Here is a 26,276-nt window from a genome sequence, read left to right as displayed (position 1 = left end):
ACATACACATGCTTTGTTTGGGGTGGGAAATCTGGGTCCATGGTGGAGCATTTCATTATCAGGAGTGAGGCCCTGGGTTTGGTCCTACTCTCTGTACATATTCATGACTATGTTTATGAAATACGTTAAGTTCTCCATCTGCATTTCCTATCAAGCTACTACCCCTAAAGACTCAGACTTACGGTTGAGGTGCAGGATCATATCACCTGGAACGGATACTGGGGTAGCAGCAGGTGGACTCCCCCAGGCAAATCTCCTCAGAATAGTTTCCTGATGTGGTTTCTCTTGATTCCCTAAGCTCCAGAGACTATCCCACCCCCATGCTTAATCCTTCATACCAGGACAGGAAAGTCCTAGGCTAACTTTAGGGACATCATGAGATGTGTAGATACTGAGTCTATTGGATGCTGACATTGTGTTAGGTACGGGGGTGGGGGGTTCATTCCTCCATTGGTCCCCAGACAGACTGTCTAAGGAAGACTCTTTCTCAGGCATCTATCTTCTCTCTGTCTTCTGAGTCATCTTTCTATTTCTACAAGAAACAGTTGGTAGGGGCTACCTCTGGTTAAGATAAGAAGTAAAATAATATACCAATGTTTGGAAAGATAGTATCTGCTCTTGAAGATCAGAGTTCAATCCCCAGCATCCACATGATGGTTCCCAACCACCTGTATCTCCAGTTCTAAGGGAATCTAATGCTCTCTCTGGCTTCCATGGGCACACACACACACACACACACACACACACACACACACACACACACTATACATACAGACAAACAAGTGAACATACACATAGATAAAAAATGTTCAGAAGAGAATATAGCAATACCCTTATAAATATTGAGATTTTTAAACCAAGTTGTTCAGGATGAACTCATCACTCAAAAACTAGAATCACAAAAATTCTTTAGACAAGCTCTTAGTTATTTTAGACATTTGTAAGTCTGCCAGACAAAAAGATTTGCAAATTTCCTTGGTAGTGGGCTTTGTGGTACACTCCTGTAATCAATATGGCTCAACAGACAGAGGCAGGAGGACTGAGCCTCCTAAATTAATCTAAGCTGTACAGTGAAACCCTTTGTTAACAATTAAGAGTTGGGGATTTGGCTCAGTGGGAGGTATCTTACTTCACATGGGCAAAGTTAGGTTCAGTTCCCAGAATCATGGAGTCAGGAGGACATTCTTCAAAATTGATTATTAACAGATAATTAATATTTGAGAAACTAGTTTGTTTTTTAGACCTGAGCAATGGGTTTCAATACCATGCCCTTTTTTTTAACAGTAGCTCGTGTTTTCTTGACAGTACTCCAGGTTTGATCTCTGTACCAAAGATATTTATTAATTTTAGCAATATTTGCCATCTGGACAGATTGGGAATGAAGAATGGTGTTATTTTCCAGCTCAGAAATCCCTGTCTGTTTTATATCCAGCAATCTTTTTGTTAGTGTTTCTATTCAATAGTCTTTGGAAGTTTCTACACTGTTTCATGCACAATGGATTGTTCCAGAAGCATCTAGAACACAGAGATACCTTCACACTCTGTCTAGAAACTCCGTCACCCAGTTCTCTAAGCCATCCCCATATATATTCCAGTTTCCATCTCCCCAGACTGAACGTTTCTAAACTTTCTGTCACTGTATAACAAGGGTCCAGTTTCCAGTATCACCTTCCTTTTCTGCCTTTAGTCCATCAGGTACTATTGCCTAGTTTACCTAAGTAATAAAGTTAGGACAGATGTAGCATCTCAGTTCTCCCCTCCCTGGTATCTGTGCACCAAGGGAAACTGTTGTTAGGACCAGAATCCTCTGAAGACTTGTTGACCCACATGAGTTGTGGTGAATAGAAGTCTCTATCTGAGCCTCTGCTGCTCTCTCTGTGAGCCCCCACCTATGAGGTACTTTATGCCGTGAGTGATGGCGTCTTTATACCATGGTGGTGGGCATTCCACAGCAAGCAACCTGGAGAGAGGAAGCCTTGATCTTTTGAGAATCAGTCTCAGAAGTCACCAAGGATCACATGACTCTATTTTCTGAGTGGGGCATAGCATAATCATCTCAGATTCAAGGGATAGGGGCATACAGCACAATTCTTCACAGGAAGTTACAGGACTGGACAGATATCCAATCAAGACTGCTGTAGCTCTTTTTAGAACTTATAATTTACCAATTCACAATATCAGATATCATTCTTGGAGCATTCCTAATTTTTAACAGTACATTTTAATGTATGGTCGTCACATTCTTCTTTGTGCATTGTGACCCTATTGTTGGACCCAACCCCTAGAGAGAGAACAAATGTCTGCTCACTCCAGAGTGGGACCTGACGACAAAGTACGCCACCGCCAAGATCAGCCTCGTGAACCAGTGATTTTCACTGGGGTTACTTATAAAGATATGAGTGAAGGGCTCCTAACAGGAGCAAATATGACCCAAAGGCAGCTGCATCACCAAAGCTCACCCCTGCATGGGTGGCAGCTCACAAAAGCTGGGAACCGGGAGCACACTGCACAGTCTGCAGGCAACTGCATGTCAGAGAATGTCCTTTCCAGGTGCCTCAGTTGCCCTGAGCCTTTTCCATGCTGCCCCGCTAGTCGGAGAGTGTCTCTCAGATGTCCTTACTGCTTACACAAGCTTGGGAAGAAAGGAACCTAGTAGAGTTGGTCTATGTCAGTGACTTCCTGAATCTGATGAAGGATCTTGCTGCTGGGTGGAATGTTTCTCTTCCCTTCAGAACACCTTGTGTCTTAAGGAGCTCCCTGCCCCCACCAAGACAGACTATTTTGTCCCGGAGAAAACTGCTACAGAATAGACCCAGAGAAGCTAAATGTTATAAGCCTCCGCATGGTATGGGATTCAGCAAAAATGAAAACGCAACCAAAGGAGGGAGTGGAAATGAATTTCTCCCAGTTGTCCTTACCACGAGGAATCCGCTCCTGGGTAACATTAAACCGTGACATTTCCACGTTATTAACTTTAGACTTTAGTCTCTCAGAAATGTTCTTTGCATTTATTAACATGGGTATATATTATTTTACATCCTATCGAGCCCATATGTTATTCAGCTACAAAGCCCTTTCTCATGGATCCATACTGATAGATTAGAAACCATTGTGTATTCAAACTTTATTGAGTTTTTTTCCCCTCTGAAATGTTTAAATCTCTTATTGCAGCTCATTTGTTCTGTGCTCGTTCTGCTTAAACAGGAACGCCTGCACATGTCTGGCTTGGCGCTGAAGAGCACAGGAGGTCACCCAGAGCCTGCTAGTGTCCTGAAAGCTGAGAGAATGGAGAGTTCGCAGCATGCTTAAGCTCTACCAGACGGAACAGAACTGTTTGCCCCCTTGTATTTCGTATCCTTGAGAACTTGATAGGGAAGGGATAGGCCTGTACACATAATTTTGCTGGTAAACGAAAATAACCCGGCATCTGGGAAAATGGTTCGGTTCGTAAAGTGCTTAGAACGGAGTTTGAATCTTCACCAGTTGCATAGAACTGGGTGATTCTGTGAACATTTACATTTTCAACAAAACAATCTCTCAGGTGGGGAGGTAGAAACAGGGGGATCCCTGGGCCTCACTGGCCAGCTGGTGTGGGAGAATTGTCTGTATTCTGTCAATCATATTTTAATAAAACACTGATTGGCCAGGCAGGCAGCATAGGCGGGAAAGCCAGACAGGAAGTAGGGGTGGAGCAAAGAGACTGGGAGTTTTCTGGGACACAGGAAGCTCTCTCGCCACTCCTGCGCAGACCACTGAAGAGGCAACATGTAGCTTGCCCAGCTGAGAAAGGTACGGAGCCATGTGCTAACATAGATAATGATAATGGATTAATGTAAGTTACAAGGACTAATAAGGAGCCTGATCTGATGGGCCAATCAGTTTATAACCTTATGGAGTCCTGTGTGTAATTTCTCTTTGGGATTTGCCGGCTGTTGGGGTACCGGGCCGGGACGGAAACCCCAACAAGCCGGCCCTCATGCTACAGCCAGCCTATCTAGTGGAGTTGGTGAGATGGAGGTTCAGAGAGAGTTGGTATCACAAAATAAGGTGGATACCAACAAAGACACCTAATACCTTCCTACGCCTTTATATACAAGTGAATACATATGCATACACACACAGGAACAGGCGTGAATACACACATGCCACATAGAATAAATGTAGGGCACCCCGAGAACTAACGAGTAGATGACGAAACGGCACTGTCGTGAGCTCTGACATATGGCGTGTGTGGAGAAGACCTTGCGTCAGGAGGCTGCTCATCTGGTTTGGTGTTCCCAGTATCTCCCATGCTTTGGCTTCTCTGGGTATGATATGAAGATATTGAATACTGCTGTTCCCACTGTGATCCACGAGGCAGCAAAATCTGCACCATGTGGGAGCTTCTTAGAGTCTTGTTTCCATCCGCTGCTCCATTGGGTTCAACAGCAGAGTCACAGTGAAGTTTGATAAACCCTGAGATAACGACCCCAGGGGCCCCTTTGCTAGTCTAACTATTTTAAACTAAAGTGCTCTTTTGAGTAAAGGAGCAAAATAAAAAGGATAAAACAGAACAAGTGATATTTTGTTGCCCTTGAGAGGCAGGTGTACTGCCCTTCTTTACAGCACCGAGTGTGATGTTCTTCAGGTTTTGTTGAGAACAAGGGAAGCCCAAACACCATGAAGTGGATGGTTGCTGTGGTAGTCAGGGTCCTTTGGGACAACAGAACCCATAGAAGTAAATATAATATCAAAGGGGGGCTATAGGATTGATGCCAGGCTGATAGGATCTAGCCAACCCAACAACAGCTGTGACACACTGGGAAACCAAGAATCTAGTAGCTGTTAAACCCATGTGACTGGATGTCTTCATGGTCCTGATCTAGCAGTGAAAGCCTGAAGGATTTCTGGATTGCTGCTGGTCTTCAGTCTGTGTGGGAACATTGAAGAAGCTAGATCTACTATCTGCGAAGGGTTACAGCAGCTGCGGAATAGATGAGTTGGCCAGAGAGAGTGAGGGCAAGCAAGCAAAAAGCAAAGACCGTTTCTCTGTTCCTTCTTGTCTGTGTTGCCACCAGAGAGTGCCACCGACATTTGGGCTGGGTCCTCCCACCTCAAATATTCTATTCAACAAAGTCCTTTACAGAGCGCCCAGCCACTTGTCTTTTAGCTGATTCCAGATCTGGTCAAATTGACCACCAGATTGACCATGACTTTTGTCTGTCTTGTGGTCTATCCCTGTCAGAGTTCTCCATTTTATTTTGTTTGGCTTCCCCAAATCTTCCCATCAATTACCCTTTCAAACTGTCTTTTAGGAAGTTCATTAGAAAAGAGCTACAGAGCATGAAGTGTCCTACCAATGGTCCTGTGTCATGGTTTAACTGTAGTCCCTTATATGAGTACACTATTCTTAGCTCATTTATACTTCACCTTTGAGCTATTGTGCATAATGTCACTACAAATATTTTGGTATAAACCCTTAAAAATGTATACCTACATGTGAGGCTGTGAGGCCATGTGGTCACTCTCTGGGTACTCCCTGGAGAGTGACTTCACCGTTTCTCTAAGTGGCTGAATAACTTCACACTTAGTGAAGCCAACTATACAAAGTCATATGGGATATTTGCCCATCCATTCATGGGCTCAGCTCATCCACGTGGGCCTTCTAGGAATTTAACTATTTTCCCCGTGTTTCAGCAGTTGTGATTTTATTGGCTTCTGTGGATGGAAGTGATGGTCTTGTTTGTCTAGAAAGACAAACAGAACGGGGAAACTGAATTTTGAACACAATCTCTCTTCCTGCCTTGCGACAAGTTAGCAAGGAAATTGCTCCGTGTAGCTGTGCAGCCGCAACAGCCGCTGCTGCAGCAGCAGGAATCTGATAGGAAAAAGCCATCAGAGAGATGCAGAGATTTATTTATTGTTGTCTTAATCTGACAGCCACAGAAGAGATGAGGAATGGCTCCATTGTTTTCTCCCTATGAATAAGGCATTCCGTGGGTGTGGGTAAGGTCACTTGGTGCCTTACAAACAGCCCAAGCAGGTCGGCTGATTCTCAGAAGGTAATGACTTAGCAGAATTCACAAAGGGAGAAAAAAAAAATGAGATGGCGGGCTTGCTTCTAAGACCTCTTCCAATTCAAAGAAGCAGTCTCCTGCCCCCTCCCAGTCACAGCTCATTTGCTATGATGCCGCATCTGAATGGCTGGCAGGATGATCCATAGCTCAGAAATCTGTAAGGAAGGGTAAGTCTTTGTTCCCACATAGGAAGATACAAAAGGAGTAAATCCCACGTGGTGGAGGCTGATGGTATCTCATCCTTGACACCTTGTTTCACTCAGGCACAAGGTATATTGTCTGCCTCCTTAATTTTGATTTAGAGAATTATTTGGAGGTGGGAGAGATGCCTCAGTGGTGACGTGTTTGCATTTGCCAAGAAAGAGTCAGAACGTGAGTTCAAAACCCCAGAACCCCTGCAAAGCCTGCTGTGAATACATGCATTTGTGATGCAGTCTTCCCTGCCGTGAGAGGAGAGGCAGAAATAGGAGAATCCTTGCCAGCTCCTTGGTCAACTGGCTTGGAATGCTCAGAAACAGCCAGCAAAGTGAAAGGTAGAGAGAGCCCCCAAAGTCATCTCTGACTTCCAATCCCCTCCCACACACCAAAAGATCGAAAATTCTGCAGTTTGTTATAAAGAACACATACCTCACCTTCCTAGCCAAATTTCTCCTTGTGCTCAGCAAGTAAATGGTGTCTTTCACACTGGCACTGAATCAAGATGGAAAGAGAATGGATGAGATCAAGGACTCTGGTTTGACCAGATACATAAAGTTTTACAGTCCCTATTGGCCACCCGACCTTAGGAACCTTTTGAAAGTCATAAATGTGTTACTGCTTCCCTAGATTTAATATTAGTGCCACTTGCTACTCCCAAAGTGCCCCTTTCTTGTCTTCCTTTTCCTGCCCCTGGGTTGGATAAGTTTTAGAACCTTCACGTGTCCTTTTCTGATCTCCTAAACCACATAAACCACTTCTTGAATCCATATCTGCACACCCACAGGTTAGCATGGCTCCCAGAGCTCAGGGAAGCTTCTTTGTGTAGTGGCTGGTGGTTACCACAGCAACTCAAAGCACAGGTGTCTGTGGCCTTCCTAGCCACAAATAGGACATCAGTGTCACCCTCTTTGCAAGGCTGAAGGACCATCGTGGAATAGAGAAGGAATAGAGAAAAGACCCTTAAACACCAGCAGGCAGGGAAGACGGAAATGGAACCGATTTCCTTTGTGCTGACAGCTCACTAGCACAGCTCATGAACTCACAGCGGCCACACTTGCCAGCACCGGGTCAAGCCAGTCAATATTCCAGTATGAATGACAGCGGGGCTCCGGAAACCACACCTCTAGCTGAGAAGCTATTGGTGGTTGATGGCTGTTAGGGGAAGAGCAGCTGGTTTTCTTCAGGGTGTGGTCCCTGGTTAGATAGACCATGCTACAGTGGATCATCCTCAACTCATGAGAGTCAATGAGCAGCATAAATTGGACATAGCAGATTATTTTGAAAAAAAAAAAACACATGAAATTGGGAGGGGACGTGAAAGGGAGATCTAGGAGAGAAGGCCATGGGATAGGTGAATAAAATCGAATTGCCCTCCAATATGGCAGACCCATTGAAAAAGTATCATCTCGGGAGCCCTATGACCAAGGTCTCAGACCAAGTTCTCAACAGAAAGGAGATTGATTTGCCCCTAGGGACAGAGGAGAGAGATAAGGGACAAAGACAGGAGATAGAGGAAGAGAGTGAAGGGGAAGGAAATCAGGGAAAGGGGCAGGTTGTTTGTCCCAGAAGACAAAGGACTGCCTCTCCATAGAGAGAGACAGATGTGCCACACCGGAAAATGGCGGTTTATAAAGGTACAAGGGGAAATCCCGTGTTAGATGAGGTATTTAATTTTAATCAGGCATGTTAATTAGGTAATCCAAAGGGGACTTTTGATTACTGGATTTTAATAATTTGATATCTGTACCTTGGTAGTCGGCCTCAGGAGGAGGGATTGGCCAAATAAGGGAATGACCATGGGGCTATCTTTAGGAATGTTGTCTGATGGTTTTTAGCAAGGCAGAGGGAATTGGGGAGAAGGGCAAGGCCTGCCAGAGTCACATGCTTGAGTGGGCTAGTGTTCCTTCATCTTTTACTTGTCAAAGGTGTCACCACTGCGTCCATCCTTGGCTGAAGCAAATCCTCTCAGCTTCTTCAGCTGTAGCTATGATTCTGTTTCCAGCCACCACCTAGCCTGTTCTCACTGGAGGATCTGTACTTTCTGCAAAGGTTTCTTGAAGTCTCTTTAAGGAGCCTAGAACTCTTTGCATATGGCCTGTTGGCCCAAAGACAGAGAGATTTTTACCTATGTGCTCCTGGGCTCTTGTTATTTAAGACTTACTGTTTTTATTTAGTTTTTGACAGTTCCATGCATGCATATGTATTTAGGTCATTTTTGCCCTATGAGCCTCTTCTTCCTTCCAGGTCTCGAGGAATTTTGTCAATATTGATGACTCTTCTTCTCCCCCTTCTCTTCCTCCTCTTCTTTCTTTTCTTTCTCCTCTTTTTTTTTCCTCAAAAGCTCCCTTTTACTTTCACATTGTTTTGTGTTGTAGTTGTTTTGTGACCCACTGAGTTTAACCAGGTGAGTGTGAGGTGGGAATTTATTTACCTGAGCATGAGCAAAGTATCAGTATCTACAGCACCACGAAAATGGCTCCTCCTCCATCAATGAATGCTTTCTCTTATATATAACAAGAGGTATTTTGAATAAATACATAAATAAATAATTTTAAATAAATGCACAAATCATAACAAGATGTATTTTTACTTAAATTTATTTATTAATTTCTAAGAACAATCTTCTCATTTTACATTAAAATCCTAGTTCCTAATCCTTTCCCTTCTCCTGCGCCCCATACCTTCTACCCACCCCACCCCTATTCACTCCTCAGAAAGGATAAGCATTCCCATGGGGAGTCAACAAAGCCTGACATATCATTTTGAGGCAGGACTAGGGCTCTCCCTGCTATATTTGGGCTGAACAAGGTATCCCTCCAAAGAGAATGGGCTCCAAAAAGCCAGTTCAAACACTAGGGATAAATCCACTGGCCACTGCCTGTGGCCCATAGACTGCTCCAGCCATACAACTGTCACCCACATTTAGAGGGCCTAGTATGGTCCTATGCAGGTTCCCCCACTGTCAGTCTGGAGGCAGTTTCCACTAGTTTGGGTCAACTGTTTCTGTGAGTGTCCCCATCATGGTCTTGATCCCTTTGCTAATGTTATCCCTTCTCCCTCTCTTAGACTGGATTTTGAGAGCTCGTCCCAGTGCTTTGCTGTGAATCTCTGCATTTGCCTCCATCAGTTGCTGGATGAAGGTTCTATGAGGACAATTAAGCTAATCATCGATCTGATTACAGGTGCCAGTTCAGGAACCCTCTCCACTATTGCTTAGATTCTTAGCTGGGGTCATCCTTAGGGATTCCTGGGAATTTCCTAAGTGTCAGGTTTCTCGTTAGTCCCATAATGAATTCCTCTTTCAAGGTATCTCTTTCCTGGCTCTCCTTCTCTGTCCTTCCCCCATCTTGACCATCCTGCTCCCTCACGTTCTCCTCCCCGTCCCCTCCTTCCCTCCTTCTCCCCTTCCACCCTCCCTTTTCCTTCCCCCTATGCTCCCAATTTTCTCAGAAGATCTTATCTATTTTCGCTTTGTAAGAGGGATCTGTGTTTGTCTTTCTTAGTATTCTTCTTTTACCTAACTTCTCTGGGGTCATGGATAATGGGCTGATTTTCCTTTGCTTTATGTCCAATCTCTACTTATGAATGAGTACATACTGTGTTTGTCTTTCTGAGTCTGAGTTACCTCATTCAGAATGCTTTCTTCTGGTTCCATCCATTTGCCTGTAAATTTCAAGATGTCATTGTCATTGTCATTGGTTTTTTTGTTTTGTTTTTTTGTTTTTGGGTTTTTTTTTTTTTTGCCGCTGAGTAGTCCCACATTTTCATTATCTATTCTTGGGCTGAAGGACATCTAGCTTGTTTCCAGGTTCTGGCTATTAGGAAATAACGCTGTTGTAACACAATTGAGCAAATGCCCTTGTGGTATACTCATACCTTTGCATCCTATGTGTATATGCCCAAGAGTAGTATCTCTGGGTCTTGACGTAGGTTGATTCCCAATTTTCTGAGAAACCACTATACTGATTTCCAATGTGGGTGAATAAGTTTGCACTCTCACCAGCAACGGGGAAGTGTTCCCCTTACTCCGTATCATCTCCAGCATAAGCTATCATAGATATTTTTGATCTTAGCCATTCTGACGGTAAATATGGTATCTCAGAGTCATTTTGGTTTGCATTTCCCTAATGGCTAAGGATGTCTAGCAATTCTGTAAGTCTCTTTCTGCCATTTGAGATTCTTCTGTTGAGAATTCTCTGTTTAGATCTGAATCCCATTTTTTAAATTGGATTATTTGGTGTTTTTATGTCTAGTTTCTTGAGTTCTTTAAATATTTTGGAGATCAGTCCTCTGTCTAATGTGGAGTTGGTGAAGATCTTTTCCCATTTAGTAGGTTGCTGTTTTGTTATATTAACTGTGTCCTTTGCCTTACAGAACTCTCCACTGCAGGAGATCCCATTCATTTACTAGTTGCTCTCAAGGTTGCTTGTGTTACATGCAGGAAGTGGCCTCCTGTGTCTATGCATTCAAGACTACTTTCCACTTTCTTGTATATGAGATTCACTGTGCCTGGATTTATACTGAGGTCTTTGACCCATTTGGACTTGAGCTTTGTGCATGGGGATAGGTATGGATCCATTTGCCCTCTTCCGCATGCTGACATTCAGCTATGCCAGCATCATTTGTTGAAGATGCTTTCTTTTTCCCATTGTATAATTTTAGCTTCATTGTCGAAAATCAGGTGTTCACAGGTGTGTGAATTAATATCAGGGTCGTTGATTAAATTCCATTGGTTCACCCATCTGTTTTTAGGCCAGTATCTAGCTGTTTTAATTACTGTAGCTTTATAATAGAGCCTGATGTCAGGGATGGGGATGCCTCTGGAAGTTCTTCCCTTGTTCAAGACTGTTTTGACTAGTCTGAGTTTTTTTGTTTTTCCATATGAAGTGGTTTATTCTTTCAAGGTTTGTGAAGAATTGTGTTGGCATTTTGATAGGGATTGCATTGGATCTGTAGATTGCTTTTGGTAAGATTGGAATTTTTATTATGTTAATCCTTCCTAACTAAGAGAATGAGAGATCTTTCCATTTTCTGATATGTTCTTCAATTTCTTTCTTCAAATACTTGGAGTTCTTTCCATACAGATCTTTCATTTCTTTGATTAGTGTTATCCCAAAGACATTTTATCTTATTTGTGGCTATTATAAAGGGTGATGTTTCTCTGATTTCTTTCTCAGCCCTTTTATCATTTGTATATAGGAGGGCTACTAATCTTTTTTAGTTGATCTTGCATCCTACAAGGTGTTATTCAGTTGTAGGAGATCCCTTATTGAATTTTTGGGATCGCTCATGTATACTATCATATCATCTGCAAATAGCGAAAGTTTGGCTTCTTTCTTTCCATTTTGTATCACCTTGATTTCCTTTTGTTGTCTTATTGTTCTAGCTAGAACTTCAAGTATGATATTGAATAGATATGGAGAGAGTTGACTTGTCTTGTTCCTAATTTTCGTAAAATTTCCTAAATTTACTTTGAATCTCTCTCCATTTAATTTGATATTGGCTTGCCATATTCTGCTTTTATTATGTTTAGATACATTCCTTGTACCCCTGATCTTTTTAAGACTTTATGATGAAGGGTTATTTGATTTTGTCGAATGCTTTTTCAGAATCTAATGAGATGATCATGTGGTTTTTATATTTCAGTTTTTTAATATGGTGGATTACATTGACAGATTTTTTTTTTAATGTTGAATCATCCCTGCATCTCTGGGATGAAGCCAACTTGATTGTGGTGGATGATTTTTTTTTTTTGATGTGTTCTTGGATTTGTTTTACCAGTATTTTATTGAGTATTTTTGCATCAATGTTCATGAGGGAGATTGGTCTGTAATTCTCTTTCTTAGTTGCGTCTTTGTGTGATTTGGGTATGAGGATAACTGTAGCCTCATAAAAAGAGTTTGGCAGTGTTCCTTCTGTTTCTATTGTGTGGAACACTTTGAGGAGTATAGGTATTAGCTCTTCTTTTAAGTTCTGGTAGAATTCTGCACTGAAACCATCTGATCCTGGGCATTTTTTGATTGTGAAGCTTTTGATGAGTGCTTCCATTTTCTTAGGGGTTATAGGTCTTTTTAAATTGTTCATCTGGTCTTGATTTGATTTTGGTATGTGGTACCTATCGAGAAAATTGTCCATTTCTTTTAGATTTTCCAATTTTGTGGAGTATAGGTTTTCAAAGTATGATTCTGAATTTCCTGAATTTCCTCAGTGTCTGTTGTTATATCCTCCTTTTCATTTCTGATTTTGTTAATTTGGATATTCCCTCTCTACAACAAGATATATTTTAAAAATAATTTTTAGTTTACACATAATTATATCATTTGTTAAAGTTTAAAATAAATTTGCATATTAATGAGATAAATGTGCTGATTTACATGTATTCAAGGAACAAAATCTTCACTGAATACTTGATACTGCAGGACCTAGGCCATCTTCAAAGTTTTCAGATTTTTCATATTTATTTATTAATTTATTTATTTTAGGGCTTTTAGATAGAATCTCATGTAGCCCAGGATGCTTCAAACCTGCTAAGCAGCCTAACTGACCCTAAACTCATGATCCTCCTGTCTCTACTCCTCAAGTGTTGGGATTATAGATGTGCACTCACAAATGTAATCAATATTTTGATTTCATAACCATCAATTCTGAGAGATACTTTCTTTAGCATCTCCTCTGGTTCTTCTGGAAGCATCGGGTAAGCAATATCTGTTATTCTGTTTAGCACAGCCTTGGATTGCATTAGCTTTTAAATTTGTTTATTTGTTTTTGGCAGCCTTATTTTTCCTGCATAGTGAACTCTATCTCCATGCCTGGTTAATTCTGTCACTTGAGTATGTAATTCATAAGAAACCCGCCTGAATGCTAAGGTGTTTCATGATCATAATCCACAACCCTTCTCCTTGCCAGTCACCAGCTCACAGGATATACTGAAAAGTTGTTTTTCATTCCACCCCTAAATGACAAATTTGAAGACATAAAGAAAGTAAGTAGGATATTGTTAGCTTGAGGTGGCAGCTCTGGGCTATTACTGTTGCAGGATAGTTGGTGGCCTTGGACACATTCTCTCATTGGTGGACATATTCTCTCATTGGTGGATATTTTCATGAGGTTTAAAGGGACACAGAGCACCCTGCATCCACACTTTCACATTCAGTATGAAACAGAGTCAGTTAAGGTGAGCACATAACATGGAGTGAATCCAACAGCTCAGACAAATCTACAGTGCTCCATTTAGCTTGGAATTTCGACGATGCCTTTTCTTTGCTATTGAATTGTTCTGAGCATGAAAATCGACTTTCTTTGTTTCTGTACAACTTTGGGAAATGCCTGGGATCCAGGGTTATCTAACAGGTTCCTCACATGTCCCAAAGTCACCCGCATGGCCTACGGCAGTAAAACTATCTTTCAACTATTTCAGTTATCTCTTGTCATGTTTGAGCAAAGGGCAAATATGGTTGGTTATTCATGATCTGGAATCCAGTCCACGTGGTGAATATACATCTGACAAGTGTGCACTTACCCTCCTCAGCGGTGGCCTCCATCTGCTGTGCCTCTCCTTGTCAAGCCCTGGTGCCATAAAAATATGTCATAAGGTGTCAGAATGGTAACTAGCGGTTTGTACTTGGCTTCTGTGTTACCAAGTTTCTCCTGCTGTGGCAAGACACCATGACGAAGACACTCTGTGGAAGAAAGACTTTGTTTTGGCTTATGGTTCCAGAGTTGGGATCTACGATGGCTGAGGCCTGCCATCAAGGGGCTGGAGCACTAAGCTGGTTGAGGACATTTCCCTCCATCTGCAACAAACAGAGCAGGCCTGCTGGTAATGGGGCAATGTAATAACCCCCCGAAGCTCACCACAGTAACATACTTCCTCCAGCAAGGCTCCACCTCCTAACGTTCCATAACCTTCCTAGACAGCACCATCAACCTGGTCCAAGTATTCAAATACATGAGCCTGTGTGTGTGTGTGTGTGTGTGTGTGTGTGTGTGTGTGTGTGTGTGTGTATTTCTCATTCATACCATCACAGCTTGAACACAAAATCTCCTTTGACTGTGGTCCCCTGGTTGGAGGCCATGCAAATTCAATTACAGATATGTCACTTCTGTCTATAACTAAAATAACCATCATGGCCCCTCATGCGTTGCTATCGGGTTGTTGCACGATGGTGGGATGGTTTCTGCATGTGGCTGCTTCTGACCCAGTGCTAGCTTTCCTATTGGTGTGGTGACACTTTAGATGGGTAAGGAAAACGTGGCTAATAATAACTCAGAGCTCTTCGGCTACGAGGCTTCGGGAAGATGGACTCCAGTGTTACAGATGTTCAGCTGTGTCTATGTATGTCTGTGTCCCAGTTGATCTGCATGTGCATTTTGGGGGCATGGATTTGGGAGAAAGGCTATTTATATTTTCGTATCTCGCTCCTTCAGTTAGTGTTTGAATAGGACCATTTGCTAAACACGTCACTGGAATAGTCTCTCCATAATGGGCACCAATCTGGGCAACGAGAGCCCTCAGCCATTCACCTGACCTTCTCCCATCCTTACTTTTATTTATAGACGTGCAGAAAAATTGGCAGCTGCTTTTTGAAGCCACAGTCGGTCATGCCGACCTTTCTGATGGCATTTGGTTAGATCCTTCTGTCTTTCTGATTCATCCTCTCCAGGCACAGAGCCTCTGTCCCTTTGTCTGTCTTGAAAGCGTTGCATATTCTTGTTTAGTTAGCTAATGCTACTATTGTGGATGACTGGCACTCTTCAGAGGGGAGGTATGCTAGTATGTGAGCCTGTGTCTGTGAGAGCATGCCTTGTATGACTTGTGGGAGTGTGCTTGCTTATGTGTGAACTCCTGTGTACGCAGTGTGCACCGAGGAAGAAGTGGTGAGTCTCTGCTGTGTCTAACAGCAGGATGTGTCATGTGTGGTTTGCGTCTTTGTTTGCACATGTGCACCTTGAGAATCTAAAGGAAAACCACTCAAGCCTGGATTTTTCTTTAAACTCTGACGGCTTAAGGCAACGCTGAATATTCTTTCTTCCTTCCTAATCTCCATGGGCCTCTTCTTCCCGTCTCCTTAGATTTCACTTGTTAGCAAGCCGCAGCCATGCACCTCTCGCCACCCGTCTCTTTGAGCTGGGGCCTCCCTGTGATCCCTTCCAAGGCAGCACAGAGGGGTTGTGCCTCATCTCTCATTGGTTCAGGCAAGGCAGCTGCAACCAGGTACCCTGGGAATCGCTTACCCTGGCTTCTGGGCAGAACACAAATGAAACCTCGAAGCTCGACTCTTCGGGGGCTCCTTTTCCATGCCTTTCTTCTCCATCAGTTCTTGTGAGGCGAGGAGGGTATTGATTAGACTCTCAAATGAAGAGTAACTGGAAGGCTCTACTTTGCAGGATCCAATACAGGTCAGGGTCAGAAATAACTCCTTCCAGCAAGCCCTTTTCCTCAAGGGTGGGGGAGGAGGAGTTAGTGGTCAGAAATGTAGGGAGACATCTACCACTGAAAGACTTCTGGAACATTCCTTTACCTTCTGGGTCTTTCTTACACTGCCTTACTATTGAATCCTTGCCTACCACAGGCCCTCAGTCTGTGGACTGGTTATCATCACAGGGCTTGAGTAAGGGGGATGACATTTCCTCTTGGACAGAACTCCCTGATGAAGTAAAATCCGAGGGAAAGGGACCCTCCAGTTCACCATCAGCTCTCACGTTGACATCTGACCCGGCAAAAGTATAGAATTATTAATGTTCATGGCAGAAGGGACTAACTGTCAGCATCACTAAGGCTGGTGCTATGTCCTTTATGTTTGGTTTACAGCCCTAGCCAATAAGGACACTGGGGGACTCGGTTAGAAATAGCAGCTGGATTTATTAATGATAATGATTACAGACATAAAATGTTATAAGGCATCATTTTTATAATGCAAATAAAGGAATGAGTTAGAAAGTTGGAGCAGAGAAGCTGGACTGTCACTCAACTGTGAGCCCCCAGCATAGGAAACATTTCCTTGCTCCTGGCTATGCCACAGATCCATACTGTTTCCATTGGGAAAGGAATAATGCAGAAGAACTGGGCCTGAATAATAGGGTCACTTCACATCTGACTACAGGGAAACTCAGGCATAACAGTAGTTCCTGGTATATGCAAAGCCCTTCATTGCACTTCATTTCCTGCATGCAGTCCCCTTCAAAATCTCCTGGTAGCTGCTCCTCTGTTCCTGTGGCAAAGCATCATGAGTAGAAGCAACTGACAGAAGAGTTTATTTGGGCTGATGTTTGCAGAGGGATGAGATTCCATCATCGTGGAGAAGCATGGTAGCAAGTAGCAGGCACGGCAGCAGGAGCAGGAAGCTGAGGGCTTTCATCTTGAGCTGCAAACCAGAAAGAGAGAGGGCAAAGTAGGAGCCTGAGGATTAACTTCCAAAATCCACCCTCATCCCTAGTGATGCACTTCCTCCAGCACCACCAACTGAGGAGCAAGTGTTCAAAATATCCAAGACTATGGGGCTGTTTCCCAACCAAATCCCTGTTATAGACACAGACGTACTCGACATGATAGAGATTTTACTGTGAATGGAATGAGGCAGACAGGTACCTTTGAAAGTTTGCTTCAGGTCAGTCCCTGCAAGGGCATTGACCCATTTTATTGAGCAGTGGGCTTCAAGCATGACATCTATACTCCAAATCTACTTCTAGTTTTGGAGTAGAGGCAAACACCTTTGCCCTGTCATCCAGGCATGAGATACAAAAACGCGAGAATGAAAGCTGCGACTGAAACTTTCCTTGTGGTTGACCTTGTGTGGTGAGACTTGGGTTCTCTTTCAGCAAGGAAACTGGGAAGGAAAAAGAATATATGATTGAGATGGGGGAGGGAGGGCAGAGGAAAAGAGAGCAACCGATAGACTGAAGAGAGGATGACAGGCAGAAGGACTCCTGGTGTAGGAGTTCCTTCTGTTTATGTGTTGTTTTCATTGGATAATGAATAAAGAAACTGCCTTGGTCTAGTTGATAGGGCAGAACTTAGGCAGGTGGAGAAGACAGAACTGAGTTCTAGGAGAAAGAAAGCAGAGCCATAGAACTGTTATGGAGATGCCATTGATCTGCCTGAGACAGATGCTGATTAGAATCTTGCCGGTAAGCCACAGTCACGTGGTGATACACAGATTAATAGAAATGGGTTAAATTAAGATGTAAGAAGTAGCCAATAAGAAACTAGAGCTAATGGGCCAAGCAGTGTTTTCATGAATACAGTTTCTGTGTGATTATTTCGCGTGTAAGCTAGGGGGATGGCCGGGAGGACAAGCAGCCCCCTCCTCCTGTTACAGACTCCTCCAGTGGCACTCCAGACTTTCCCTAGCCCACTGAGGACATGTTATATTCTTGTCCTTGAATTGCATGACATACCTAAGAATCCTCTAAAAAATCATTTCCCCCACATGGGGTAAGGATGTAGCTCAGTTATTAGAGGGCTTGCTTGCCACAACTGAATCCTTAAATTCAATCCCCAGCACCACGTAAGCCAGGTGCAATAGTGCATGCCTGTACTCCTAGCAATAGGGAGGTGGAGGCAGGAGTATGAGGTGATCAGATTTATCCTAAGCTGCACAGTGAGTTCAAGGCCAGTCTGAACTTTAGAAAGAACTAGAGCATGTTGAAACGAATCAAGGGTCTCCCTTAAGGCAAACACTTGTCTAGGTCCTTGTGACAGCAGGCGATGTGGGATGAGCGATCAGGTATCCGCTCCACTCTAGTGCCTCTCCTTCTGCAACTCTGCCTCTGCCCCTCATCTGCCCCTCATGTTCCTCAGGCTCACCCTTTGCTCAGAATCCACGCATCTGTCACGAGGGTGGCACCACCTCAGGCTGCTCCCATCTCATCCCACGTCAGGGATGAGAACATTCTGTTTGGCTCTGGGCATGTTCGGATGTACTCCATCAAGATGCTCCTTGATTCATTTAAATTCTACACGAAGGAACAGCCGCCAGCTGCCACTCCGCTCGCTCATCATCTTTCCTGGTGTCAGTCACACCTCATTGCATTTGGCAATACGTTTGACGTGGGGTGACATTAGCCAGAACACAAATCAGGTAGCATCTGCCGAGAAGTGGGGAGAAGAAAAATTGCAAACAGGTTTATAAAAAGGAAAACAAGATCAGGGTGACATCCAGGTTGCCTTTTTGAGAGCCCCAGTTTCTGGGCTTGTTTGTAGGATTGGTAGCTTGATATTCTAGTGTCCCAGTTTTCCTGGTTCAACACTGCTTGTACCACCTATTGCAAAGGGAGCTCATGGCATGGAATAGACAGGCAAAAATAGAAAAAATGAAGGCAACCACGATGTGGGATTCCCCTCTGTATGCTGCGGAAACCATTGGTTAATAAAGAAACTGTCTTAGGCCTGTGATAAGGTAGAGTAGAGCTGAGTGGGGAAAACTAAACTGAATGCTGGAAGAAAGGAGGCAGAGTCAGGGAGAAGCCATGGAGCTGCCCCTAGAGACAGACATGTATGGTTAATAAAGAAACTGTCTTAGGCTTGTGATAGGGTAGGGTAGAGCTAGGCAGGGAAAACTAAACTGAATGCTGGAAGAAAGAAGGCGGAGTCAAGGAGAAGCCATGGAGCCACTGCCAAAGACAGACATGCTGGAATCTTGCCCATAGGCCACAAGCCTCGTGGTAAAATATAAAATAATGGAAATGGGTTAATACTAGATGTAAGAGATAGATAGCAATATACTTAAGTGATTGGCCAAACAGTGATTTAAATAATATAGTTTCTGTGTGATTATTTCGGGAGTCTGGGCAGCCTGGAAAGCAAACAAGTGACCTTCCATGTGGTCCATCTGGTTCAGGATGATCCTACTTCATAGCTGTTGTCCAGACACAGTAGCTAGTAACAGCTTTTTTGCTTTCAAACATCTTCTGATTGAGGAGAGAAATAATTAGATCATGTAATAGTCTTGTTTGATGCAGGACCCATCAGTGATATGCACTGAGCCTCTATAGTACAAGATCCAAGGTGGAGAGTCTAGACTGGAGAGATGACTACTCAGTTGGTAAAACAGTTGTTGTTCAAATATTAGGACTTGGTTTTGATCTTCAGAACCCATGGGAAAAGCCAGGAGTTATACTGTGCTTAAAATCCCAGAGCTAGGGAGGTAAAGGCAGGCAGATCCCTGAGACTTGGTGACCAGCCATCCTAGCCTGATTGGTGAATTACAGGCCAGTGAGAGACCTTACCTCAAATAAATAAGTTGGACAGCTTCTGAGGTCCTCCAACCCCTGCTAAAATATATAAAGGAACATGTATCAGTATTTCATGGTTTCTACTCTTTATCCCTTCCTCATTTGGGGCTCACATTGGCAAACAGCGCTAGAGATTTAGAAGTTGTTTCTTAATTGGAAAGTGAGGAGAGCAAACATTGGTGATTATTGTTTGTTATTGGGGCAGGAAGCTGGCAAGAGCAGACCGTGAGGACACAGTCCCCACCCTGATAGCATGGCCATGCGTTGGCCTTGCAGCTGGGAGAAACAACTTCCATCCCCCTCCACAGGTTTTTTTCAGCTGTCCCTGGGCCTGATGATCCCACAGTGTCTTTCTTTGTGTTGGATGTTGTCAGGATTGAGTGCCACAAGGAACAGCGGGTGCTAAACTTCGTGTCTGGTGGAAGCTAAGGTCTCAGTGACCAAGAGGTTTGTGTATATCTGACACATGACACACTGTGATACAGACGTTCAAACAATTACATATTTGCCCATCAGTGGCAGCAAGTGCTTCCTGGATTGAGGCTCTCTGGAACCATTCCATGTCTGTCTTTCAAATTCTGGGACACATGAGGTAGGGTGGATCCTAGAATCGCACATGGGAGAAGCCTGTGCTGCTACCACACCCAAACCCTTGAGTGCTCAGTGGTCAGTGGTGAGGAGGTAAGCAGCCTTCCTCAGACTCATTCATCGCAACTCTCGACATTTTCAGAAGGAGGGAGTGGCGACAGCAAGACATCCGTGTGCTGTGGGCTTGAGGGAACAGATGGTGTCAGGAAAGCCTAGCATGTGATGGAAAGGCATGGCATGTTCCCATCAGCACGCGGAGGGCAGGAACAGTGTGTTCCGAGTGGCTCCTTCTTCCAACGATGGGTGGGAGAAAGGAAGCAGTGGAGTGCCAACGGCCAGCTCCTCCTTGGCCAGGTCTAGACCACTGCTTCTCCAGACCTAGAAAAGAGACACATTTTGAGAAATGCTGGGTCTTTTCCTTCTTCTTTGTTTTTTTAAAATACAGTTTCTTTCCAAGATTTTACCGAAATTATATGTTGGTGGTTGGCCAAAGAATGTAGAATCCTGGTAAAAAAAAAAAAGTTATAAAACCAAATATTTGCTTATCCCAAGAATTATTGTTTAGCAACGCAATGGAAAATAACAACTTATATTTATTGAGTTCTGCCTATCATATTTGAGCTAATTTCTTTAAAACTATTTAAAAAAATATTTTACAGTTTTTAGATAGGATCCCATGTAGACTGAACTGGCCCCAAGCTCATTATATAGTTGGGAATGGCATTGAACTTCTGAACTTCCTGTCTCTACCTCCTGAGTGTTGGGATTATAGGCATATCTCAGCATGCCTGGTTTACACAGTGGTGGAATTCAAACCCAGAACAGGCACTCTGCTAACTGAGCCACATCTTTAGCCCCAGGTCCCGAACTACAAGCTTTAAAATATTACTGCATTAGGTATTTGGTGTATCACAAACTCTGACACGGATGTTCTGACAATTCCAAACTCTCCTGTAAGGAAATTGCTTAAAAGCCTAGTAGTTACCTCTGCTGAAGTTCCAACTCTTGAGTACTCAAACTAAGATAGCAAGCCATGGGTGGCCGTCATGTTCAAAGATGGAAGGGTCCCTAGCAGAAGAAGGAGCTACTGAACTGAGGGCTCGAGAGCATTCGTGACTTGGTTGCTGTTCCCCTCTTTTCCCAGCCTGAAAGAGAGGGAACTTCCGGTTGGGCATGTCTCTTCTCCTTTAACAGGGCAACGCTTTTACCTTGCTTCTGGAAAGTATAACAATTTGAATTCGGTTGTAAGGTGATTCTGTACTGGTCTAAGTAGGAGAGGGGAAGGAGAAAGTAGCTAAAGAAGGCTGTTGCCGTGGTGGTCCTCCTGACTTCTTCCGAGCCTCTTCACTTTTGTTCCTTCATTTAACACATACTTACAGTGATTTCTCCATGCCAGATTCTGCACAGCAGGAAGGAGAGGACAGGGACTGGAGAGGTGACTCCCTTGTTAAGAGAACTTACTTTGTAATCCTGAAGGTCAGAGTTCAGATCCTGGCACCCACATGGCAAGTCAAGTGTTCCCCCCATACATGTAACCTCAGCTTTGAATTGTGAAGAGGCAGAAGGATTGCTGGAGCTTGCTGCAGATAAGATCATGCTTCAGGTTTAGGAAGAGACCCTGGTGCTAAGAAACATTTGGAGATGGATGGAGGATACCTGATAGTTTTCTGGCCTTTGTGTATGCACATGGGTACATGTGCTCCCCCACATTAATGTGCATGCACTCAGACAGACAAGTGTACACACACACACACACACACACACACACACACACACACACAGAGGATTGCATTGGTGGGCACAATGAACACATGGTCAATACCCATATTGAAGGTTCACTTCCTTGCATATATTCCTAAATACATTCATCCCCTGTCTTATAGCCACAGAGACATCTCTAATGTAGTGTTTAATGGCTGATTGCTTTCATTCTGGAAGGTGAGAGGGTCACAGCTTTACTCGGTGACCCAAAACAGGTGGTTGCATTTCACCAGCTTATTGAATAATTTAGAAATGACCCTCTGGGGTTCCTTCTCTGCAGGCCAGCTCCCTGCCTAGCAAATCATTTGTTTACCTCCCTGAAGATGCATCTGTCTCAGAGACGTAAGGCATCTGGACTCAGAGGCCTCCGAAGGGAGAATGCACTGTCTCCTTTTCCCTGACTATCTTCAGGTGAGTCATCTAATTTCTTGTGACACAGTACGGGCCTGTGTCTGGCTGAGTTTGCTGGTGGCCAGTGTTGCAATCCAGCACACTGATGTAAATTTTCTCTATGGATTTAAGGGCTTGGGGTTGAAACCGTTTAAGTTTGGGCTCCTTGTTTGTGTATGAAATGATCTTGCTCTGTGTGGTTATGTGCATGGGACTGCCGCAAGGTTTCTTTCTGAAAAAGAGGATGATGATGGACACGCCTCTCTGAATTCCAAACCACTGGAACCAACTATCTTCTCTAGTATATCTGCTCATAAATGGCCAACAGAGCCACTGGGTCAGCACAGCACCATGTAATGAGTTGATTTGCTTCTCAGACTTCTGTACCCCTCTCTGCTTCAGGAGAGATGCCCATAGCTCTTGGCTCCAAGTCCCTAAAGCAGCCTCCAGATTACAGCATATGCTTAGCCAGGAGTTGCTCCCTTGTCAACAATGAGCATTAGTGCAGCAGTTGGAGAGGAAGGAGAAGCCTTTGTCTATTAGAAAGCCCGCAGAGCCTGGTTGCTAAGCAACCCAGTGTGGAGGCAGCAACCAGTGTGTACCAGGAGGGATCCCAGGGAGGTGGGCCTGGAAAGCAGGGAGAAAGCATTGTTTTTGCAATTCAGTCGAGGCACCAGAGAATAAAAGGCTGCTCCTCCAGTCTGGCACCCAGGCGAAGAAGTGGCACAGATGTGGAATCAAGCTGTGACTTTAGCACAGAAAGTGCTAGGTGCCAGGGCTCACAGGTAACTCTCCTGTCATCTGGAAAACTTTGTGACCTTTAGGAGACTTTCTCCAGTCTAGATTTTTCTGACAGTAGGAAAACAAACCGGCCATCTCCTCATGTCTACTCTGTCAGAAACCTGCGTGCGCGCACGCGCGCGCGCACACACACACACACACACACACACACAGAGTCAGACAGGTCCTAGTTCTGTTTCTACTAGTCTGCTTTTTCTAACACCATGTCTGTGTGGGAAAGGGTGGAAGGAAGGTTATATTACTAAAACCTCTGAGGGAAATGGCCTTTGGGGTTAAGCCCAATTTTCCAAATAAAAGGATTACTTACTACTTGCAATCTCTAAGTGTTTATAGAGTTCTGAATGTGTCATGATGCAGAGAGGGAGGAAGCCATCTGCTTTTGGTCCAAGTGCTGTGCAACATTTTGCTCCAAAGCTAACAAGACCAAGACGTTTGAAGAAGGCACCTTAAAACCCAGGAAGGAAGGAGCTTCCGAGCCTGCCTGTGGAACTCTCCAGGACTCCAGCATTTATGAGCTGTCCCCAAGCTTCTCTGGGCTTTTAATGACGCACAGGGCCTTTGAGATGTCCAGGCGTCTATAATGAACCCCTCACCCACCCTTCTGTAAGCAACCTCAATAAATCCATTTGTTCACCAACGTAGTCTTTGGGTGTATTGTTCCTTTGTCTTATCCTTTGGGTATATTGTCTCCAGCGCCCCTCTGAAGTAAATAGGTGTTTGCTCATGTCTCGTTTGGAAGAGCATCACACAAAAGCCAACTTTCTCACATCTCTTCTGCCCCCACATATGTTCTTAACTAGTCTGTCTGCAGACCTGAAAGGCAGAAGAGATGCCTTTGGAAGGTAAGGTTTGCACAAATCTCCTCCTGCACCGGTTGGCTGATATCCTCGGTATCCACCCGTGCTCAGCTTACGGTTGGCAGTGAATCTGAATTGAAAAAACTGAGGTGCCTTCATTGTAAACCGATATGCAGGGTCGAATATGTACTGAGCTTGGCACTTGCAGGCTTCAGGGACTGAGGCATTGGCGGGAGAAGGCAGCCGACTGAAAGCTTTGTACTTTGGAGACAGGGATGTGTGGAGACAGCACTTTCGCACTTGTTTTAGCTGTTAGTCTTGGTCACGTTGCCTGAATTGTTTGACCGAAGTTCACCTATCAGTACACAGGAGGAATAATTTTATTTCCTTGTAGAAGATGCCGCAAGTTGCAAAGAAAATAGCCTATAGGACCAGAGGAGCTTCAGACCTGACATATTTGATCTATTATTATCACTCCTGTTTTGTTTATGAGTATCTTTCTGTGTAAGGGAAGGCCGGGTGAGTGTAGGCACCCATAAAGTCAAGAAGGTACTAGATCTCCTGGAGGTGGAGCTACGAATCATTTGACATGAATGTTAGAAACTGAACTGGGTTCATTTACAAGACCAATATGGGCTCTTAGCCACAGAGTTATCTTACCAGCCCTGGAAACTGACATACCTGTGCATGTGCTTGTATGTGCATATGCATGCAGAAGCTAGAGGTCCACACTGGGTCTTTAACCCTATCACAGTCTACCTTAGTTTTTGAGACAGGTTCTCACTAAACCTCAATCATCAGTTTGGCTCCCTGGCTGGTCCACGAGTCTCAGGGAGCTCCTTGTCTCTGCCTCCCCAGTGCTGTGTTTATAGCTGAATGCTATGGCACTAGCATTTTAACGTGGAGATCCAAACTCAAGCCCCAGTGCTTGCATGGCAAGCATTTTATGGCTCGGTCACCTCACCATCTTAACTACCTTCTTTATTGCTGTGAAGAGACACTGGTGTGGGAGAATTGTCTGTATTCTGTCAATCATGTTGACCAAAGCAGATTATAAAAGGAAATGCTTACTTGGGGTCTTGTTTACAGTTTCAGACAGTGATTCCAGGATTGTCATGGTGAGGAGCATAGCAGCGGGCAGGCAGGCATGGTGCTGCAGCAGCAGCTGAATGCTTACATCCCGATCCACCAGCATGAGGCAGAGAGACATCTAACTGGCAATGACATGGGACTTGAAACCTTGATGTCCGTCCTTAATGACATACCTTCTCCAATAAGGCCATACCTTCTAATCCTTACCAAATAGTTCTAGAAACTGGGGACTATGCTTTCAACCATATGAGTCTATGGGGAGCATTCTATTCCAAACCACTGCACTGCCTCAGGGTGTGATATACTCGGAAACACTGAGAAGAGGTGGATGAACAAGTCCATGTGGGTACAAGGCCAATGCCTAAGTTGGTGTTACAGCAAATCTCACACACAACAGAGCAAAGAGAAGCAGATGAGGACTACAACCCAGGGGCAGAATGCTTGCTTGGAAAAGGGTTGTAGTGGCTGTTGGTAGGACGGTGGGACATACAAGCATCCTGGTGTGGTCATAACCAGTGGCCATAGCTCATAGGCTGAACATAAATGGTGCTCTGGAAGATCACCTTGTAGGCGGCACAGAGAGGCACTCCAGGCAGCATGAGAATCAAGCTTCCTCCTGGAAGGGTTCAGGCTGCCAGCCTATCCCTACCGATACTGCCCGTCTCAGAGCCCTTGATATTCTTGGGTCTGGGTTCCTTATTCTATGAGTGTCTTTTCTCTAGAAGGTTACATCCTTCAGGAGTCCCCAACCCTTTGACATTACAACATGCTATGACTTACAGATGTGTTGTTCCACATTCATGGTTCTTCTGAGACGCATGTGCTCCATAGGCTGCAGGCGGGACATTCTTACAGGTCTAAAGCACATGTGGCCTTTCCTCTCTGAATGCCCATTACCCCACCAATAATGTAAAGTTGACTTAAGTGTCTCTGAATGTGCTCTCTCTCCCACCTGTCTTCGCACACTTTCCTCATATATTTCTAGGCCTTGAGCCATTCTGACTATCCATAAGCAGACTTTCCTGGTTGCTTAGCTTGTGCCAAGCACTGCCACAGCACTGACGAGCTCGCATTGATTGATCAAGGGACAAACTTGTGTTCTCCGAGGCTGATAATGGCCAGATATGGACAATACATACAAAATCCCTGGTTATTTCAGGTAGTAACCACCACACTCAGTTTTGTGTAGCCAGAGCAGAGCACCACCGACTGGATGGCTCATGAAGAAGGGGTGTGCATTCTCTATTCAGTTCTAGATGGTAGGCAGCAGGTCCAAGGTCTAATGGCTGACAATTGCCAAGGGCTTTCTGAGGAGTCACCCCATGAAAGAAGGTCAAAAGTTAAAGGGTAAAATAATGGG

General features: G+C 44.2%; 1 long non-coding RNA gene across 1 annotated transcript; it reads left to right on the top strand.

Moving 5' to 3' along the window:
• Nucleotides 1-3,669: 3,669 nt before the first annotated feature.
• LOC146892926 (uncharacterized) lies at nucleotides 3,670-23,660 on the top strand. The gene is made up of 3 exons (XR_015003412.2): nucleotides 3,670-3,789; nucleotides 22,117-22,247; nucleotides 23,352-23,660. It is a non-coding gene; the product is annotated as an uncharacterized LOC146892926 (long non-coding RNA).
• Nucleotides 23,661-26,276: the final 2,616 nt, after the last annotated feature.

Source organism: Myodes glareolus, chromosome 9, assembly GCF_982192425.1.
Source record: "Myodes glareolus chromosome 9, mMyoGla1.1, whole genome shotgun sequence".
NCBI classification, from domain to species: domain Eukaryota; kingdom Metazoa; phylum Chordata; class Mammalia; order Rodentia; family Cricetidae; genus Myodes; species Myodes glareolus.
Note: the sequence above shows the minus strand (reverse complement) of the source record. Positions and strands in the feature narration are given on the sequence as shown.